This window comes from Eurosta solidaginis, chromosome 4, assembly GCF_040869045.1.
Source record: "Eurosta solidaginis isolate ZX-2024a chromosome 4, ASM4086904v1, whole genome shotgun sequence".
NCBI lineage: Eukaryota > Metazoa > Arthropoda > Insecta > Diptera > Tephritidae > Eurosta > Eurosta solidaginis.
This window is the reverse complement of record NC_090322.1, coordinates 117711281-117731869: the sequence shown is the minus strand read 5'-3', so window position 1 is coordinate 117731869 and position 20589 is coordinate 117711281. Positions and strand designations below refer to the sequence as shown.

Genomic DNA, 20589 nt, shown 5'->3' with positions numbered 1-20589 from the left:
CTATAAGTGGGAGCGGAATGCACGATCACATTAATAGGAACGAAACGGAAAATTTGGTCACAAAAGTTCATCACGCCCATGCAAACGTGACTATGAATATAACCGCTGCAGAAAGTCACAATGACCGTAAAATGACTAGTAAAATGACGTGGAGCGTTTTTGCAGGGTTATTACGGCTTAAAGCCTAATTCAAGATACAAATAGTCTTATAGGTAGAGTTTTACAAAATTCATATAATTTTGCCTTAAAAACTAAGATTTCATTGCACTAAAGTTCTCATCATTAATATTTATGACCATATATTTGGTTTTGTTTATATTAAGATTTAGCCTATTCGCACATAGCCATGTGTATAAGTTGTTGAGATCATTTTGTATTTTTAATACAGCAGTAGTAATATTATTATCACTGATCATAAGTAATGCATCATCCGCATATAGTTTGATATCACGGTCTTGTATCGCATTAACTATATCATTTACATATATTCGGAACAATATTGGTGCTAGGACCGAGCCTGTTTTTATAACTGTTCGCTGTTTCCTATGTTTTAAATAACTGCGGAACCAAGCAAGCTCTATGTCTTTAATACCAATATGTTGAAGTTTCTTGATAAGGATTTCCCTATCTACCGTTTCGAAGGCTCTTTTAAGTTCAAGAAAGACAGCAACCACCACCTTCTTATTATTTAGATCATCTATCCACTCCGATATCACAAAGTTAAGAGCTATTTCACACGAATGTTTTTTCCTAAAATCCGACTGTTGATTGACAAGTATTTTGTTTGAGTATAGATATATTACCAATTGATTCTTAACATAAATTTCAAGGATTTTAGCGTCACTTGGTATGGTGTTTATGGGTCTAAGCTCTTCTGGCTGTATTGTCTTTTTAATTTTTTCAACTGGAATCACCGTTGACATTTTCCACTTTTCTGGAATAATACCATCTTCCAAACTGCTATTAATTATTTGGGCATAGGAAAACCCTGTATACACTATAGAGTCCTTCATTACGCCATCCGACAGAATGTTCCTGTCGCCTATTGTGTATTTAAACTCTTGCAGGATTTTTATAACTTCATCAGTGGTTATTTTAGGAAACTTAAATTCAGAATTCAGAAATTTAGGAAACTTAATTGACTACCACTGAGTGCTATATCGAAATATTCTATATTGCTATTTATTTCTATCACACTATATATAAAAAATTTGTTAAGGCCATTTGCCAAGGCAAGTTCATCTTCTACCAATATACCATCGATTACCGCCTTCGGGGGGAGCCTGAAATCCCTAGAGGGCGCGTCCCCAGGTGGCGGATAGGGGAATACCTCCCAGATATGGGTGGTAGGAGAGAAATCAAATATCTCCCGCGGACCACACAGAAGGACACTTCGTTAATAAACCAAAGTACAAAAAAAAAAAAAAAAAAAAAAAAAAAAAAAAATCCTGTCGCCTCTTTGGGAGCCGAGTAGCCGGCAGGTGGGCGTCTGTTCTCCATGTAAGGAGCGGCCTGCTTCGAGCAATCTGTGAACTCATCACTCGCTGATTGAAATTTAAATAATATTCTAGCTTGGATCAAAACGATAACGGAAACTATTCTCCACGGGGTAACCAGCATTTGCGACACAATCCCTCTGCTTCGGCAGCTGGCACATCGGATGTGGAGGTGCCAAATTCACGCTTTAATATTAGGATGAATGAAACTGAAACTACCGACCAAGATCATATTCCTGAAAGTAACCAACATCACAGAATCGGCATGAAGCATAAAACACAAATATGTACATGGAATGTACGAACTCTCTATGAGAGTGGTAAGCATGAACAGCTACGGAGGGAAATGCAGCATCCAAAATAGACATATTAGCCATACAAGAGTGCAGATGGACAGGATATGGCCGAATAAATGACCAAGGAATAACGTTCCTATACTCGGGCCGAAATGAAGGAGAGAGTCACACCAGCGGCGTAGGTTTTTTAATAACAAGTACAATAGCAAAAAGTATCATTGAATGGGTGCCGATAAGCCCCAGAATTATTATACTTAAACTCCGCACTAGAGCAAGGAAACTAGTCATCATCAATGTTTATGGACCAACAGAAAGCCAAAATGACGAAATCAAAAACGAATTTTTCGATACGCTCAACAGCTGCGTAAATTCACACGTTAATCAAGGGGACATATGTGTTATTGTGGGCGACTTTAATGCTAAAGTTGGATCTGACAATGATGGTCTAGATATATACATGGGTAAACACAGCCCTGGTACCCGGAATGACAATGGTAGTAGGCTTATAGAATTTTGTTGTGAAAACGGTCTGGTGACGGACGAACAACAATGACACGGAGGTAGTAAGGCAGTTATCCGCAAGGTATAAAGAAAAATGCAATCTAATTAAGAAGTATGCTAGAAAAGACAAGAGAGAATGGGCTGACACATTAGCAAGTCGAGCTGAAGCGGCAGCCAGATTAAATAATATGAGGGAACTCTATGAGATTAGTAGGGAACTCACCGGAAAATACAGGAGTGGTCAAAAACCAGTAAAAGACTTAAACGGAAATCCTATTACTGAAAGCGAACAACAAATGAGTGTATGGGTGGAACACTTCAAGAAAGTATTAAATAATCCCGTAGGTGAAGCGACCTTAAATTCCAACACTATTGCTGCAAACTACAACAACCAACCCCACTTCAATGGGGTAAACAGCGCGCCCCCTACGAAAAATGAAATAATTTCATCAATCAAGTCCTTAAAAAAGGGCAAGGCCCCAGGAACTGATGACATATATGCTGAATACCTCATAGCAGATCCTGATACCGCAGCTGAAACCTTACTTCCAATCTTCCGTCAGGTATGGGAAGAAGAATCCTACCCTCGTCAGTGGAATGAAGGCATACTTGTAAAAGTCGCAAAAAAGGGAGATACCTCTGATTGTAACAACTACAGAGGTATCACCTTACTCTCGATTCCTAGCAAAGTGTTCTCCACGATCTTACTGTCCCGAATTCAAGAGGCGGTGCACGGAACTCTAAGAGAAAATCAGTTTGGCTTTAGACAAAACCGATCCTGTGTTGATCTAATAAATACCGTCCGAATCATTGTTGAACAATGCTGTGAGTACAGAACATCAGCTTATTTACTTTTTATCGACTTTAAAAAGGGTTTTGATAGTCTCGACAGGAAATATATTTGGGAAATACTACGAAAACGAGGGATGCCCAATAAAATAATCAACATTATAAAGGCAATGTATGCCGAATTTAAGTGCCGGGTCAGTCACGATGGGTGCCTCTCAGAACCCTTCGAAATTAAAAGCGGGGTGCGACAGGGATGCATACTCTCGCCGCTCTTGTTTATCTTGGCATTAGACGAGATTATGAGGAATGCAGAAAATGGTGGACACGGTGTACAGTGGACCCCTTTCACTCAGCTAGGGGATTTAGAATATGCAGACGATGTCTGTCTGCTAAGCCACAGAAGTACTGACCTTCAAAACAATTTAGAAGCTGTCAACACACATGCAAAGGAGGCCGGACTAAGCATCAATACAGCGAAAACCAAAGTCATAAGATGCGACTATAGTATTTCATCAAGGCCGTTGATGCTTACGGTTGACGAAAATGAAATCGAAGGCGTAGAGTCCGTTGTTTATCTTGGTAGTATTGTCTTAAATAAGAGCGGTGCAGATGAGGACGTTCAGTCTCGCATAAACAAAGCAAGAATGGTTTTTGGGCAACTGGCAAACGTGTGGAGGTCCAGCCAAATATCTTTAAAAACGAAGCTTCGACTGTTTAATTCGAATGTTAAATCAGTACTGTTTTATGCTTGGGAGACGTGGAAAAGCTCAACTTCAATTCTACAAGTTTTTATTAATAAATGTCTGCACCGAATCCTGAAAATTCGATGGCCGGAACGAATTTCAAATGACGACTTATGGTCTAGAACAAATCAACCTAAGGCTGCCACAGAAATAAACAAGGGTAAATGGTCGTGGATTGGTCACACTCTCAGAAGACCTCCAGTAAATATAGCCAGACAAGCATTGCGATGGAATCCACAAGGAAGCCGACGACCTGGTGCACCTGCGAAAACTTGGCGCAGAACTGTGGATAAAGAACTCGAAGACGCAAGATATACGTGGAATGACATCACAAGAACTGCACCTAACAGAATAAGATTTAAGTCGGTGGTCGAGGCCCTATGCTCCAATAGGAGTTGAGGAGGATGGTGATGATGATGATGATGACCGCTTTATTAATACCATCGTTATCCCGCGCCAAGCAGACCGTCGATTTAAGGTACTTCCACATATCTTTGGCGTTGTTTTCATTCATTATAACTTTATTTCATGAATTCCATGTATTTCATTTTCTTTATTTTAACTAGGTTTTTATACATTTTAATAATATTTTTGTATTCTTCCCACAGTCCTGACTGTATAGCACATGTATACAAATAAAATTTATGTTTATTTATTTGTGCAAGTTCTCTATCGTATCACTTATTCATTAGTTTTATATGTACTTCTTTTTCATAGGTTAAATTTTCCATCGCTTGCGTTAAAATGTGGTTCACTAGTTCAACTTTATCATCTATTAAAAAATTTTCATTGAAAGTAAAATTAAAGTACCTAAGTAGGTTTAATAAACTGTCATTACTATATTTATCCCAAGCAATTATTTTCTTAATCACTCTCATCTTATATGATTTAGATATTTGAACATTGAACATTGTTGTTTCATGATCAGAAATTATGTATGCTTGCAAAGATTTACACTTTATTTCTTCAGAATTTGAATATATGAGATCAATTTTAGATTCAGTTGTATCCGTTATTCGTGTATTAAAATCCACTTTTTGAACCATACCAATCACGGAAAATATTTCATTCAGTTTTGTACTGTATGTTGATATGTGATTCATGTTGATATTAAAATCACCAACTAGTATATTGTGGTTAACTTTTTCATATTTATAAATTAATATTTTATTTAAATAGTCTAGGAAGGTTGCATCACTTGTGCTGAGCGAGTGGTAGAGCACCCCTATTTGCCAGTTTTTTCCAAGTTTTTTCAATTTTATTGTAATGCACCACAAATTCATGTTTACACTACCATTATGTATTATATTAAAATTTATTTCTCTATGTACATATATTAGTACTCCGCCAGTATGCCTACTGTGGGAATCACATCTTATCATATTAAAAGATGCTATTTCTAATTCATTATCTTCAATATCTTTTGTTGTACACGTTTCAGAGCATAATATGATTGCCGGCTTGAGAACTTCCGCCGTCACTTCCAATTCACTTTTATTCGAAACTATACTATTAATGTTTAGGTAAATACATTTTAATATATTGTTATCAGCTTTGGCAGACTTGCTTTTTCGATTAACTTTTGCGGGAATATAATCCTCAAGTTGATCTGTAACTTCTGAGTAGTGCGTTAGTTGCTAATATCCAAGCCTATGCTTTTTTGCACTTAAGTGCTTTAAATAAACCGGACATTGTCGGCTATTACACAAGTGATTTACATCTAGCCCTAAGTTTAATTTTTCATTGGCCTTTATGCAATTTATACACTTGTTTATAGGCGTTTCGTTACACTCCGTGGTTTTATGTTTACCCAAACATTTGCTGCACACCTCTTCACTTTTACAATCGGTCGTTTTATGGTTGTATCCTTTACATTTGAAACATGTTGTCACATTAACACCATCGTAAAACCTGCATCTTTCCCATCCTACGTTTAGTTTATCTAACTGCATAATGTTGGTAAACATATCTTCATCCACCTCTACAATTGCATTATAGTAGTTTTTGTTGTCTGTTTTGACATTGTATTGTTTAGTAATTTTTATTTCGCCCTGCTCTAGGCATTTGTTTTGGTTCCTTATACACTCTATAATTCATAATTATTTTTTTCAGAGTGCAAACCAGTTATAAATATTCATCACTTATGTTTTTGTCCATCATTTCTTTGATTATCTCTTTCACTTTCATTTATTCTATCAATCACCATAACACCATTTTGGCCTGCTTTGATATCTGTGATTTTTAGCTCTTTAGGGTTAATTTTATTGTTTAAATCTTTTTTTGTTTTTTCACTAGTTTGTTTTGTTTTCGGCTTCACAATGATAGGAGTGCGTTTCTTAAATTCCGGCACGTCCCTCTTTGTATGCATATTATCACTCATTTTCAATGCATTTGCATATGATTTTTTCTGTTGCGTCACGCTGCCTTTATCTTTCACTATTGTTTCTATTTCGCTACATAATTTTTCATTTTCATTCCAAGTGGCAAACAGGGTGAGATTATAAGGCTGCTGTTACACCATCCCCCTTTTCGAAAAAAGGTTGAAGTCGACAAGTTGATCAGGTTTGTTGGCTTCAACTTTTTTGGGTGGTGAATGAAAAATGAACAAAATGGTAAAAATTTGGACTTTGGTGCCGGTATATCTAAGTTATCTTAGTTGATTTAATTACATTTATTTATATTTTAACCTACATATTTACATATATGAATAGTAGTAGTTTACATATTTTTGGGTTTTTTTTTTTGTGTAAGTTAACTTACTTAATTTAATTGGATTTAATGGTATTTACATTTATTATGCTTATTTATTCATTTATCGTAAGCCTACCTATTTACATGTATAAATATTAATAACTTGTAAAAAAAAATTTGTTTGTTTGTAATTCAAATTAATTTTAATAGGTTTTGTGTATTAACTTATACGTACATTTTCTATTTGTTTATTTTGCTTACATTATGTATTGTTTTCACGGTTTGACATATTTTTATTTAAATTTGCTTTTACTTAAATTGAGCAATGTTTTAAAGTATGATAAATTTTGATTTAAATTTGCCTTATTAGCGTAATGAAATAATAAAAAAAAAAATGTTTGACTATCTCAAAATGAAATTGGGTACATCCGATTTTATTTATCTAGGTACTCCTTTTATGCGGTTTTTATGTACCGTTTTATATTTTTTGTTTTCATTATCAAAATTGGTTACATTTACACCGTCTATATTTGTTAATAAATATGGGCCCTGATATATGTTTTTCACGTGGTTCTTTTTGAATTAAAACCATATCGTTTATGTTTATTACTATTGGTGTGCATTTTTGTCGTATGCATCTTTATTTCTTATTTTGTGTTTTTCTACAAACTCTTTAGCCAAGGCGTGACATTTTTGCATTCGGTACTTTACTTATTTTGAATAATTTTCGATATTATAAATGGGTTCGATTGTTTCGTTCTTCAATTCAGATGGCACAATGGCCTTTTTACCTAAAACTAGTTCAAAAAGAGTAAGTTTATTATCGAATAACGTATTTGGCGTTGTGTTATGCCAAAACGTAAAATATTTAGAATATGTATCCCAATCAGCAAAGGAATCATTTAAGTACGCACGTATGTACTCATTGAAGACTATGGTTTTTTCGACATTTCTTATGATTTCGTGATGATATGGTGTAGAAAAGTTGTGATCAATATTTAATAAACTGGTTAAATTTGCAAAAATTTCATTTTTAAATTCAGCGCCTAAATCCGATTTAATAGATTTCATAGCACCGTATATTAAAATAAAGCCTTCAAATAGTGCTGACGCGATGGTTTTTGCACTTTTATCCGGTATTGCTATTGTAACTAAGTATTTTGTCAGATCGCAAATTATGGTAAGTGTGAACTTATTACCATATCTCGATTCTGGCAATGGGCCTATTGTGTCAATTACAACAATATCGAAAAGTTTATTAGGAGTAGGAGTTAGAACGAGTTCTTCTTTATTTCCTATTTTGACTTTGTTCAAAAGACATTTTTCGTATTTCCTAACATAACTAGCTATGTCTTTTGTCATGCTTTTCCAGTAAAATTTGTTTCGTAATTTGGCATATAGTTTTTTCGTTCCACAGTGACCTCCTGTGGTGGGATCATTGTGATAAATTGCTAATAATTTTGATTTTTGTTCCTGATCAGTGATTGTTTCAATTGGATCCATTAAAATAATTTTTAAAAATTGTAAAAGCTTATTTCCTCTTTCTTTAAAATTTGGAATTGTAATGTATTTGAAACTTAAATCGTTTTTTGGCCATTCTATTTCCTTAATATTAAGTTTTCCGGCTTCTTTTTCTAGCCTCGAAAGTAAAGTATCGAAATTCTTTATTTCGTTGGAAAATTCAAAATCAAGTAAAATTGTTCTTTTATGCTTTATATGCGCGTACATTCTTAAAAATTGTTTACTGTTTTTATCATGAAATATTTCTGATCTAATACGAGGAATTTTTTTTGAAAAGTTATGAGTGAATTTATCATAAACGTTTAATGTTAGTATATTTTTACATAAGTCTATATTTTCAAAAGAACTACATTTGTCTTACTCATAGCCTTAGTCTGAACTGCAAATATATTTTGGTTGATTCTTTTATTTCGCCAATTGTTATACGAGAAAGTGCATCAGCTCCTACATTGGATTTCCCCTTTATGTACTCTATTGTGAAATTGTATTCTGCCAACTCAAGTCTAATTCTAGAAAGTTTTGAAGATGGGTCTTTCATAGTAAATAAATAGACTAAAGGCCTGTGATCTGATTTTACAATAAAGTGATTTCCATAAACGTATGGTCTTAATTGTTTAATGGCAAAGTAAATGGCTAATAGTTCCAACTCAATGTTGGCTTTCTTTTGTTCTGCATCGTTAAAAGATTTTGACGCATAACATATAGGTAAATCGCTGCCTTGATGTTCTTGGCTGAGTATTGCCCCACATCCCGTCTTAGAAGCGTCTACTGTAATGGTAAACTGTTTGGAAAAATCTGGGTATTGTAATATCTTTGGTGACATTAGGGATGCTCTTAGTACATCAAAAGCTTTATCATATGTCTCGTCCCATTTAAATTCTACTCTTTTTCTATTCAGTCTATTCAGAGGTGTTGCCAGAGATGCAAAATTTGGAATAAAGCGTCTGTAGTAGTTGGCAAAAGCTACAAACCGTCTTACAGCGTCTTTGTCTGTTGGCTTAGTATAGTTACGAATTCCTATTTTAGATTCGTCTGGTGACAGACCTTCAGTTGAGCATTTGTGTCCTAGGAATGTTACTTCTGGTCTTAGAAAATTACATTTATTTGGATTGAGTTTAAGGTTGAATGATCTACAAGTATTGAATACTTTAGACAATTTTTTAATGTGATGGGATTCGCTACAGCCGATGACTATAATGTCATCTACATAAAGAAAAGCTACGTTAGGTGGTATTCCTGTAAATGCGATGGTCATAATCCCAGAAAACGAGTTTGGTGCAATGTTCAAACCAAATGGCAACACCTTCCATCGATACGCTCCGCGATCAGTAGAAAATGAAGTTATATCGCGTGAATCTACGTGTAATGGTATTTGGTGAAATCCCGAAAAAAGGTCTAAGGTTGAGAAAAATTTGGCTCTGCCAAGATTGTCTAAAATATCATCGATTCGTGCTAATGGGAATTTGTTCGCTATTAGTTTCTTGTTAACTGCGCGAAAATGAAGGCACATTCTGTATGCTTTTTTGACATTTATTTTCTTTTTAGGAACTAGGATAAGACTGTTGTAGTTCGAATAGCTTTCTTCGATTAAATCATTTTCTAATAATTTTGTAACTTGTTTGTTAATTTCTTCCCGCTGCGAATAGGGTAGACGGTAGTTCTTTATATACACTGGTTCGTTGTCAGTTACCCGCAATTTCTGCTCATAAAAATTATTCAACGTCATTTTATCGTTGTCAAGCTCGAATATGTCAGCATATTGTATGCATAGATCTAAAAGTTCAGATGGTGCATCTTTTGGAATTTGATTATTTAAAATCGAAGTTATTTCGTTAATTCGCTTCTCATCTGACTTAGTTTTGTCGATTACATAGACGTGATAATTTGAGAAGTTTTCTGCTTTAATAGAATTTTTGTGTACGAATTGTACATCACTTGTGGTATTTATTAATTTTATGACTGGGTTATTGGAATTTGTAATGCATCTTGCGGTAAATACGCCTTTTTGTATTTCTTGAGATTCAACGATAAGTGGAGTTGTTGAGTGACCTAAGTCGAAAATTCGAAAAACTTCGCCTCATGGTGGTATAATATACATATCTCTTTCTGTTCCGTGTAGGATTGGCATAATGACTTTTTCTTTATTTGCCCAGAATGAGATGCTACAATTTGAATAATTTATTACACATTTGTTATAATGAAGAAAATCTTTGCCCAGTATACCGTCTGATGGAATATTGAAGTTATCGTCTACCACATGTAAGCTATGTTCGACTAGATTATTAGAAAAATTTAGGTCTATGTTTATTTTACCCAAAGTAGGAACTGAGTTTGATGTTACACCAGTGATATTAACTATATCGTCAGAATTAATTGGAATTTGCTTATTGAAGCTTGAAATTTTAATCAGCGAAATATCAGCTTGTGTATCTAGTAAAAATGTACGTAATTTGTTAGATCCGGTTATATAAATTTCGATAAAATCTAAGTAATTTAAATTCAGACAGAAAACATTTTTAGTATTTATTCACTTATCTCCTCGTCCCTTAGTGTTCGCTGCTGAGGGGCGTCCAAGTTTAAAGAGCGAACGTTTGCATTATTTCTCGTATTTCAACTTCCGGCGTTAGTATTGGTTCTGTTTTCTAACCTATTTTGACTGTTGCTAGTGTTACGGGATTTACCATTGCCTCGATTGTCGTTACTTTGACTATAATTGTTGTTTTGCCTATTTTGATTTTTGTTGTTGTATCTACCGTTGTTATTGTTGTTGTACCTATTGAAATTGTTATTGTTATTAAACCTATTGAAATTGCTATTGTTGTTGTATCTATTATTGTTGTTGTAGTAGTTATTGCCTCTATTGTTATTGCGAAAATTATTTTGATTGTTAAACCTTGATCGAAAAGCTAATACCTGTCTTTCTGTAGCCTGATTGTTTTGTTCGACTATCATTTTTGCTACGACGTCTTTTGCGTCACTAAAAGAGGTTGGTGCCAGAATTGCTTTGACTAAGTCTGAGCGCGAATTTAGCCTACAAACGTTTACTGACTGTTCGACTGCCATCTCGTGCGCTTTGGCTTTTGATATGCCCTCGATAATTAGAGACCTCTCTAAATCATCAGATAATTCCTCTACTCGTTTAGCAAACTCGGTTAAATTATTGTTTGTAACTTTTAGTGAAGCTATTTTCCCTCCAACGACTTCTGAATTGTCTGGCTTTATTCGACTTTTAAGCGCATCTTTAATTTCTTGGATAGATGTTATATTTGTCGGAATTGCTTCTCTTGCTTTCCCTTCGAGCTTCGATTTTACCAATAAAATGAAAGTTGGCATAAGATCTATACTGCCTTCCACTAGTTCAATTTTATCTATGAAGGAGTCTAGCGCTAAGGGGTCACCGTTATAGTTTTCCCTGAATAAGGGCGCCCACGACCCAATAAACTGTCTCTTTTGCTCTGGTGTAGCCATTATTGTTGGTTCTAGAAAATTAGTACGAGATTAGTTGGAATTTGAAAAAGTTGTTAAAAGCCCTAAAGAATTGTTTGATTTAACGACTGGATTATCGAAACCACAGAAGTTTTCTTGTAATGAAATATTTTCAGTATGAGTTAAGAACAACTTCGTTCACCGATACGACTGTCGAGTGTTTCCGGCTCTGATGAGTCAGAGAATTCTTCTTCTTCCTCAGAATCGATTTTGTATGCGTCGAAGGATTCTTTTTCTTCCCGATCAGTATATGATACAAAAATATTATCTTGGACTAAGTCGCTGTAGTTAGTTGGTACTTTAGCTGTGCAGTTGAGTTTTGTAAAACAATTAATTAATTCTTCCCTACAACGTGATAAACTTTTATTCACAGCAATTGGCCTAGGTCGGTTTTCAAAATGACCATTTACCTCTACTAAAATGTTATTATATGCCTCAATTAAAGAATTTTTATATTCATCTAACTTCTCTTGCCTTGTCGGTAAAGAACTACCTGTATGTAAAACGCGTTTTTTAATTTTAAAGATATTTTCTCTCATTTCTTTGAACTTTGTTTCGAAATTTGACATTAGCAGAAGTAAAACTCTTACACTTGCAGCTTTGTATGCTTGGATATTAACAAATTTGAATGAAAAAAAGGTTGAAATGATTTTATAATCTAAATCGAATTGTGAAAATGTTGCAAGTTTGAGGTATGAATATGAACGAATTTGAATGAAAAAGGAATTTGGAATGGTTTTATAACCTAAATTGTTTGAGTTGTGAATATGAACAAATTTGAATGGAAGAGAGATTTCAAATGGTTTTGTAACCTAAATTGTATTAACCTAAATTGAACTGTTGCTGCAGATTTGAGACATGAATTTGAACAAATTTGAATTGAAAGGGAATTTGGAATGGTTTTATCACCTAAGTTGAATTAGAGAAAGTGGCAAGTTTGTGTTATGAATGTGAAATAATTTTAATGGAAGAGAAATTCCATGGTTCAACTATATACAGGTTGGCTCATCTGTAAAGCAACAAAATATGTCTGTTCAAATTGTCAAAATCTGTGGATTGGTGTTGGTGCGAATGGTATGGAATGGAAACATAAACTTATCAGTTTTTGTATGTGTAAGTAAAATGTTGCCAATGTGTTGGTTTCATTTTGAGTTTGCTATCTCCTTTTGACAATCCCTTCGACCATGCAATGACATAAATAAAATCAGCTGATGAGATGAGCCAACCTGTACATAATTGAACCATGAGAAATTCTAAATGATTTTATAATCTAATTTGAAACCGCTTTACTTGAACTGTGTATTGAATTTTGGCATAAATTTGTTAGGGTTATTTGAAGTTAGAATTGCTTGAAAGTGGATTGAATTGTATTCCGGATGAACCGTCAATTAAGTTTTGGCTTTGAAAAATTTTGTTTTGTTCCGGATGTGCTACCATATGCGGTATACACGAGAGAAGACTGATCTATTTTTTTTTTTCAATTTTCCAAGACAATATTAATTTTAAACGTGATATGTTTGTTGCAATATAGTATTTATTACAATATTATTTAACGTTACGGCCGCATCGTTGCGCAAAAAAAAATATAATTAAATTTTAAGGTTTTACGGAGGCACCGTTTTCATCAAAAATGTGTTTTATTTATTTAACGTGTCGGCCGCACCGTTTCACAGCAAAATGTTCAGTATGTAATTGTAAAAATTTATTAAATTTTCATAATTTAACGTGTCGGCCGCACCGTCTAACAGCAAAATGTTTTTTTTTTGTATATATTTTTTTGTATTAAATTTTATTTTGTTTTACCATTTTTTTGTTTTTTTTTGTATTTTAAAGTATTTTCAAGGTATAGAATGTAGTAAGAATTTAATAAAGTTTTTAATGTAGTAAATTTTTAAAGTGTTTTAAAAGTATTGAATGTATTCAAAAGTAATTAAATTTCCACAAAGTGTATCAATGTATATGTATATACCTACCCACTTTATAAAAATTTATAATGTTGCAAAATAGACGTTGTATGTAATGTTGTATTTTGTTATGAATCAATGCATATTTTTTTTTTTTTTTGGAAAATATAAATTTTATATATGACCAATTTCATTTTCTTTTTTGAATTTTTTTTGTATTTTTGAATTTTTTTTTGTATATTTTTGAATATATTTTTTTTGTATTTTTTTTTTTTTTGTAAATTTTAGTAGAAAATTTTTTGATTGAAAAATTTGAAAAATTCAAAATTCAATTTAAGTTTAAAATGTTCGGACCGTTGCACAGTGTTTCGTGTAGAACAAGCTAGCTGGACAAAAACAAAGTTCTTATTCCAAGAAAAGTGTAATGAGAAATGAAAGAAAGCAAACAAAATAACGGGATTTCTGCTTTTTTTTGATATTTTTGCTCATATATATTGAGTAATTGAAGTAAGAAGGCAGGAGTGACCGTAAAATGCATTGATTAATTTGCAAAATTCTTGTTGAGTATTAAGCTTCATATTTCTTTTAAGTGAACACTTTTATATAATTTTTTTGATGCATTCTAAGCCCGAAGGTAAGTAAAATTTTTTAATAGTAATTCTTTCGCAATTAGAGTATTTTCAATATATTTAACATTCCGTTATTAATAAGAAAGGGTATTTTTTCTCTATATTTTTAACTTTAGGAACAAAAAAGTTACATACATCCGCGGACATCCGGGCTAAATTTTACATATGTTATAGTCGGAAGTATTCTCTAATAGTAGAAAGAAAAAACCATTGCGAATTCTTTGCACATCTATTTTACATTTTTTTTTTTGTAGATTTTGTTATCTCCACATATAAAATAGGATGTATGTTCGTACCAGCTCCGACGAGATATTTGAACCTTTAAAGCTGATCTACAAATGGTAAAACCAATTCCCAGGTACAGGGAACAAACACGTAGCCATAAAACACACAAAAATAAACGCGCAAGGTCAACCAGAGCACACCAAAAGCAAAAAGGCGAAGATCACTGACTTCAACCTGTCACAACCTACCGCACCAGTCACCAAGGCATAAAAACAGGTACATACAAAACAATCCTAATGCAGGTATAACCACACAGGAACGATACACAAAACAACCCCATTTGGTAGCATCTACGCCAATACCTGAATGTTATATAAATACTGCACAACTGATAACAAATCAGAACGATCAACGACACTTAAGATGGCAGCACAACAATCATCAGCTATTCACCCTGTCGGAAAATCAACAACACAAAGCAGTTTAGTTATAACCGTACCAAGAACGGAGTTTTTTGACATTTGGGTTCAACATTCGAAGGAAACCAGATATTAAGAATTATTGAGTTTTGTTGTACTTAAGTACGATTTAAGCGAAGCAGCGAGTATTCGATAAAAAGTTTAAGCTTACAAATATCGGCATATTCGTCGAAGCTGGATCAAAAGTGGAACACTTCTGGAAGACATAAGGAGCGATTTTTGAATAAAAACTCGGAGTGGCTTTCGAGTCCAGACTTCACATTTACAATAACGGTGGATTCAAAGTTACCATCAGACCAAGCAACCACTTCTTCAGGTAACTCCGACCCCGGAAAACGAAAGAAGGACTTTGTTAGCTGCAGTGAAAAAACCAAACGGCGTCGAGTGGATGACCTCTTGCAATCTAGAAGTCCTGGTGAGTTACTTTATGCGGCAGAAGTATCAACGCGTATGTCCGGCAACAGAAATGTTGCTAACATTATAAAAAAATCACAGGGAACCACTCAAATATCCGGCAAAAAGATGACATGTGAGCCAGATGCAAGATAATTGAGCAATGTAGAAGCTTTAGCATACTATGTTGATAGCAAGTCGACGACTCATGGGTACAAAACGACTTGGAAGTGGAGCATCAAGGCAGGTCATAAGGTTTATCCATCATTTTATAGTCTAAGAAAAGCTAAGGCAGAATGCTATCCAAATGAAATTGATGTGGGTGAAACACGTGCGGAAATTAAAGTTCAGTCCGTATTAGATAAAACTGCTGAGCGTTTAGTTTTAGCAAATCAAGAAGTTTTTGTTAGTTTATTACCTACAAACTTGACGTATAATTTAATCAGCAAGTGGGGTTGCGATGGAAGCTCTGGCCATAGCACATATAAGCAAAAGTTTACATGCAGTTCCGACACTGATGAGTTTTTGTTTATATTTTCTTTCGTTCCTCTTCAATTACAGGATGAAAAAGGTAACATTGTTTGGCAGAATCCTCGACCTTCTTCTACCAATTAAATTTATTTTTTCTAAAGAAACAAAAGATTTTATTCTTTTTGAAACGAACAAAGTTTTAGAGGATATAAGTGCGTTGTTGACAACAAAGTACATGCTCGAAGAATGCAAAGTTTCCGTAAATCACAATATGCTTCTTGCAGTGATTGACAGAAACGTTTGCAATGCTTTGACTGAAACTTCTTCCGCACAAAAGTGTTACATTTGTGGTGCCACTCCAAAAGATATGAATAATGAGTTACGGGACTTTACGCCTAACCTAGATAATCTTGGTTTTGGTTTGTCTACTCTCCATGCATGGATAAGATGTTTTGAATGCTTGCTTCACATAAGTTATCGCTTCGAAGTAAAAAAATGGGAGCTTATGAATGAGGCAGATAAAGAGAGTGTAAAGCTACGTTCCAACGAAATCCAGAATAAATTTAAAAGTGTACTTGGATAGATAGTAGATAAACCAAAACCAGGTTTCGGCAATACCGATGACGGCAACACTGCTCGTAGGTTGTTCGAAAATTCTGAGGCTAGTGCTGAGAATACGGGATTGGATGTAACGCTCATCAAAAGATTCGACACTCTCCTTCGCGCATTAGCATCTGTGTACAATATAAATACCCAAAGATTTGAAAAATTTGCGGTGGAGACTAAAAAGCTATATATAGATCTCTCTCCATGGTTTAATATGCCTGTTACAGTTCATAAAATCTTAGTGCATAGTACTGATATTATAAAATCCGCAATTTTTTTCATAAAAAATTTTAATTTTTTTAGAGTATTGAGATTTGTAGTCCATTCAATTTAAGTACAATAAAGTAATATTCTTAAGTCCTTTAAATTTTTTTGGACCTATGTCACTTATTCACATGAGTTACTGTATATGAAATAAGCAAATGTATGCATATGCAGTAAAATTTTGGAAAAAAATAAAAAAATTAAAATATGGCTGAAAAAAATTACGTAGTTGTAATAAATGACTGCATATGAAACGGAAATCTCATAAAATAATTTTGTCCAGCTAGCTTGTTCTACACGAAACACTGTGCGTTGTAATTGAAAGCAAAAAAAAATCTGTAAGTATATGGTATGCAAAGCGAAAGCACCGTATTTAATGGAAATATTATGTTTGGTATACATACGTATATGTGTTAAACAAAAAAATTTTATTTCATACATACATATATATGTGTATACTTATTTTTCTGCTGCTACTTCTGCATCACTGCTGGGGTTAATCCTGCTGCTGCTTTTGCTTTCTTGGTGTTGATGCATGCCGCTTATGTTCGCTTGTGCTGGCATTGTTGCTGCCGTTGATGTTCGCTGGTGGTGGCGGTGGATGCAAAATGGCGAATAGGTACTCTGTGGCGTGGGTTTATATGCCGTTACGATTTCCGAAATTTTTCTATTTTTTCAGAGATTATATTACCTCTGTTTCTTTTTATTTGTAAGTTTTAGTATATTTTTATTATGTAAAAGTTCTTTATATTATTTCTGTTTCTTATTATTTGTAGGTTTTAGTTAGTTGTATTATTTCCGCTGTATTTAATTGCAAGTGTTAGAATTTTAATTATTTTAAAAGATTTTGCATTATTTCCGTTTATTTTAGTCGTAGTTTTAGGTTTATTTTATTATAATTTTGGTTTTTCCTTTGGTTAACCCACTGCCATTTAACACGGTTTTATAGAAAAATTCCGCACCACCACCTACCTTGCTCACGGTCGCCATGTGAACGTGGCCTCCTTGAGTGCCACTCGTGAAGTTCCATTTTTCCGGAACTTATAAAAACTTTTCTGTGCGCACCCTACTAGCGCACGCACTCCTCCAAACTCCAAAAACAATGAACACGAATTTTTCTTAGTTTTAGTTTTATTTCATTAAATTTAGTTTTAGTTTTATTTACTGTAGTATAATAGTATTTTTAAGTAGTAGCACTTAGTTTTTATATGTACACTTAGATTTAGTTTCTTTCCTTTTTTTTTAAGTTTTTCGTCCACGCCAAGTATCTGCCAAATTAATAGTGATAGCCGCCTTTTCTTTTTTTCCGACCTCCCCGTTTCCAACTTGTTTCAACACCTGTTGTCCATTCACCATAGACAACAGGGTTGCACCAAGAAGGAAACAGGCTTTTGTTACAGCGCGAACTTCAGGGGAAAGCAGCGGAACGTACCGAAATTCTTGTAGGACACTTTCACTACATCACAAACTTTAATAACAGATATTTTGTCAAAATTTAGGCATACAAAATACAAACAGGCGTCACTTATACGCCAATTACACGGCTCAAGTATCCTTGTGCCAATTACTAATTTGCACAAGTATTTGCCCGGTGTGTGCACTGGTTGTGCTATTTGCGCAGAGAACTGCGCTAAAATTAAAACGATTTTGATATTTACGCATGTCTGCAAATATTGCACATGCTTTTTTCTTCGTGTGTGGTGAATCTTACACAGTTTACCTGTGGTTCCTGATAATATAACATCAGAAATTATTGCTTAAAAATGTTAATATCGAAGGCGTAAGGACCATCTCTAGCTTGTAACAGGAATTTACACAAATTTAATAATACATAATAATTTTTTATGCAATTAGAACACATGTTTCATTTGTTGCGCTAGTTGAAAAATGAACATTGCGCAGTTCTGCAATGAGTTGAGTTGGTCCTGCAATTAAAATATATATTTTATAAATACAATGGAAAATGAACGCTTCTGGTGCGAGTTTTCCGACTTATACCGTGAATTACCAGCACTGTGGAAAGTAAATAGTAATTTTTTATACAATTAGTGCCTTTTTTATACAATTAAAACACATGTTTCATTTGTTGCGCTACTTTAAAAATGAATATTGCGCAGTGTTTTTGAGCCGTGTATGTCAAAATTATCATTTGCACAAATTCCGTCGTTTTATGTTTGCGCATGACTTTTGTGTCATGTATGGGCCGTCTTACGATCCCCAACAAAAAGTTTTGATCGAAAACAACGAAGTTATACGGCGGGAAGAGTGTCCATGGAACTTATACATACATATTCTCAATACATCAAAAATTATTGGTGAGTCAGACGCATACCGCGAGTACTCCATAAATAGTGTAAGGAATACCCTTTAGGAGTATAGGAGTGTTCCAAAACTAATATGTATTCATACAAAAAATGTGCTCCAATTAACATTGCGATGTCCTAGGAGAGGAGCAGGTTATCCCACTCTCGCTTTGTTTGTGAGTATTCCATAGAGTACATACGTGAGAGTACTTTCCAAAGTACTTTCCCTGTAGTACTCCATGGAGCACCCACAGAGGATCATATGCCAAAGTACTAAAGAGGAATTGTGTCGGAAAGAATTATCGGAGTGAATTTAATTGAAAAAGAAAGTAAATGAAGAGGGGCAATACAACTTTTATATTTTATACTACGAATATTCTTATGTTATTAAGCATTTGCGTGAATAAAGAAACTAATATTTCTCTATACTATAGTATGTGTATGTGGCGGCCACCGTGGTGTGATGGTAGCGTGCTCCGCCTATCACACCGTATGCCCTGGGTTCAACTCCCGGGCAAAGCAACATCAAAATTTTAGAAATAAGATTTTTCAATTAGAAGAAAATTTTTCTAAGCGGGGTCGCCCCTCGGCAGTGTCTGGCAAGCGCTCCGATTGTATTTCTGCCATGAAAAGCTCTCAGTGAAAACTCATCTGCCTTGCAGATGCCGTTCGGAGTCGGCATAAAACATGTAGGTCCCGTCCGGCCAATTTGTAGGGAAAAATCAAGAGGAGCACGACGCAAATTGGAAGAGAAGCTCGGCCTTAGACCTCTTCGGAGGTTATCGCGCCTTACATTTTTTTTTTTTTAGTATGTGTACATAATACCAGTGCGCGGTTGCATTTTATCAGAGTTGCCATAGTAAAATTTTATTATCAGTTATTTGTATGCAATATTTTACTTTTGGTAACTTTGTTCGATCGTCATCGTGTCGTGATCACGGTCGTTAAAAAACGAGCAATGATCGGCTGATGGTGGTCCGCAAACGCATTGCAAAGGAGTATTGTTAGGTACTCCAACATGAAGAAAATGGAACACGTAATCCGGGTAGTCATAGCCAAAATAAAATACGTTTTAAATTTACATGCAGCTTTGACATAATTTTCTACAAGCTATCTGTCAAAAAAGCTCCAACTAAATTTAAAACCTACTTTATATTGACTATGACTATGCTCCATAGTGTTTGAACCCTATAAGATATATACGACAAAAATATTGACATTAAATAGAAATTATATAATGAGACTATTTATTTAAATGAATGTAATTAAGTTATTTAGTTATTTTTTTAAAAAATAGAAAAAGACTCTCTAAGTACTTTTCTTGAAGACGAGTAACATTTTTACTGGAATGGGAGCCTTTTCTTACGCACTACTGCATCCTTCGGAAAATGAAAAATCTCCATTTTTCACTGGTTTTCTTGTTGTTTTTACATCCAAACACTGCACAAAGCATTATTAGTATGATTATTTAATTAAAACTTTTACAAGTAACACCAAATATACCTATATCAAATGGCGGCTAAAAGCCCTGTCACATAAGCTTTGCATATAGATGCGTTTAGCTCAATCTTATGCATTATGGGTAGATTGGACGTTTTTTATGGAGAACGGTAGATTGAACGACACTGGTGCCATCTGACACGAAAAAGTAGCCAACTTTCAAATTTTGTTGTAAGCAAAGCATAAGAAGAAGAATTTGACATTTGCTACGGCTGAGGGTGCTGGCACATTATTATTTTTCCCACTCGTTGGTAACTTTTCTAACATTTTTCGTAATTAAAACCTGCAATTT

General features: G+C 34.3%; 1 protein-coding gene across 2 annotated transcripts in view; it reads right to left on the bottom strand.

Moving 5' to 3' along the window:
- Positions 1-17817, bottom strand: part of LOC137250204 (uncharacterized) — a 300510-nt gene extending 282693 nt beyond the window's left edge. The window contains exon 1 of one of the 2 annotated variants that reach the window (XM_067782622.1): positions 16938-17817. The gene's annotated coding sequence lies outside the window, so the exon portion shown is untranslated. The remainder of the gene's footprint in view (positions 1-16937) is intronic. The other variant, XM_067782621.1, reaches the window with a different exon arrangement.
- Between the last annotated feature and the right edge of the window lie 2772 nt (positions 17818-20589).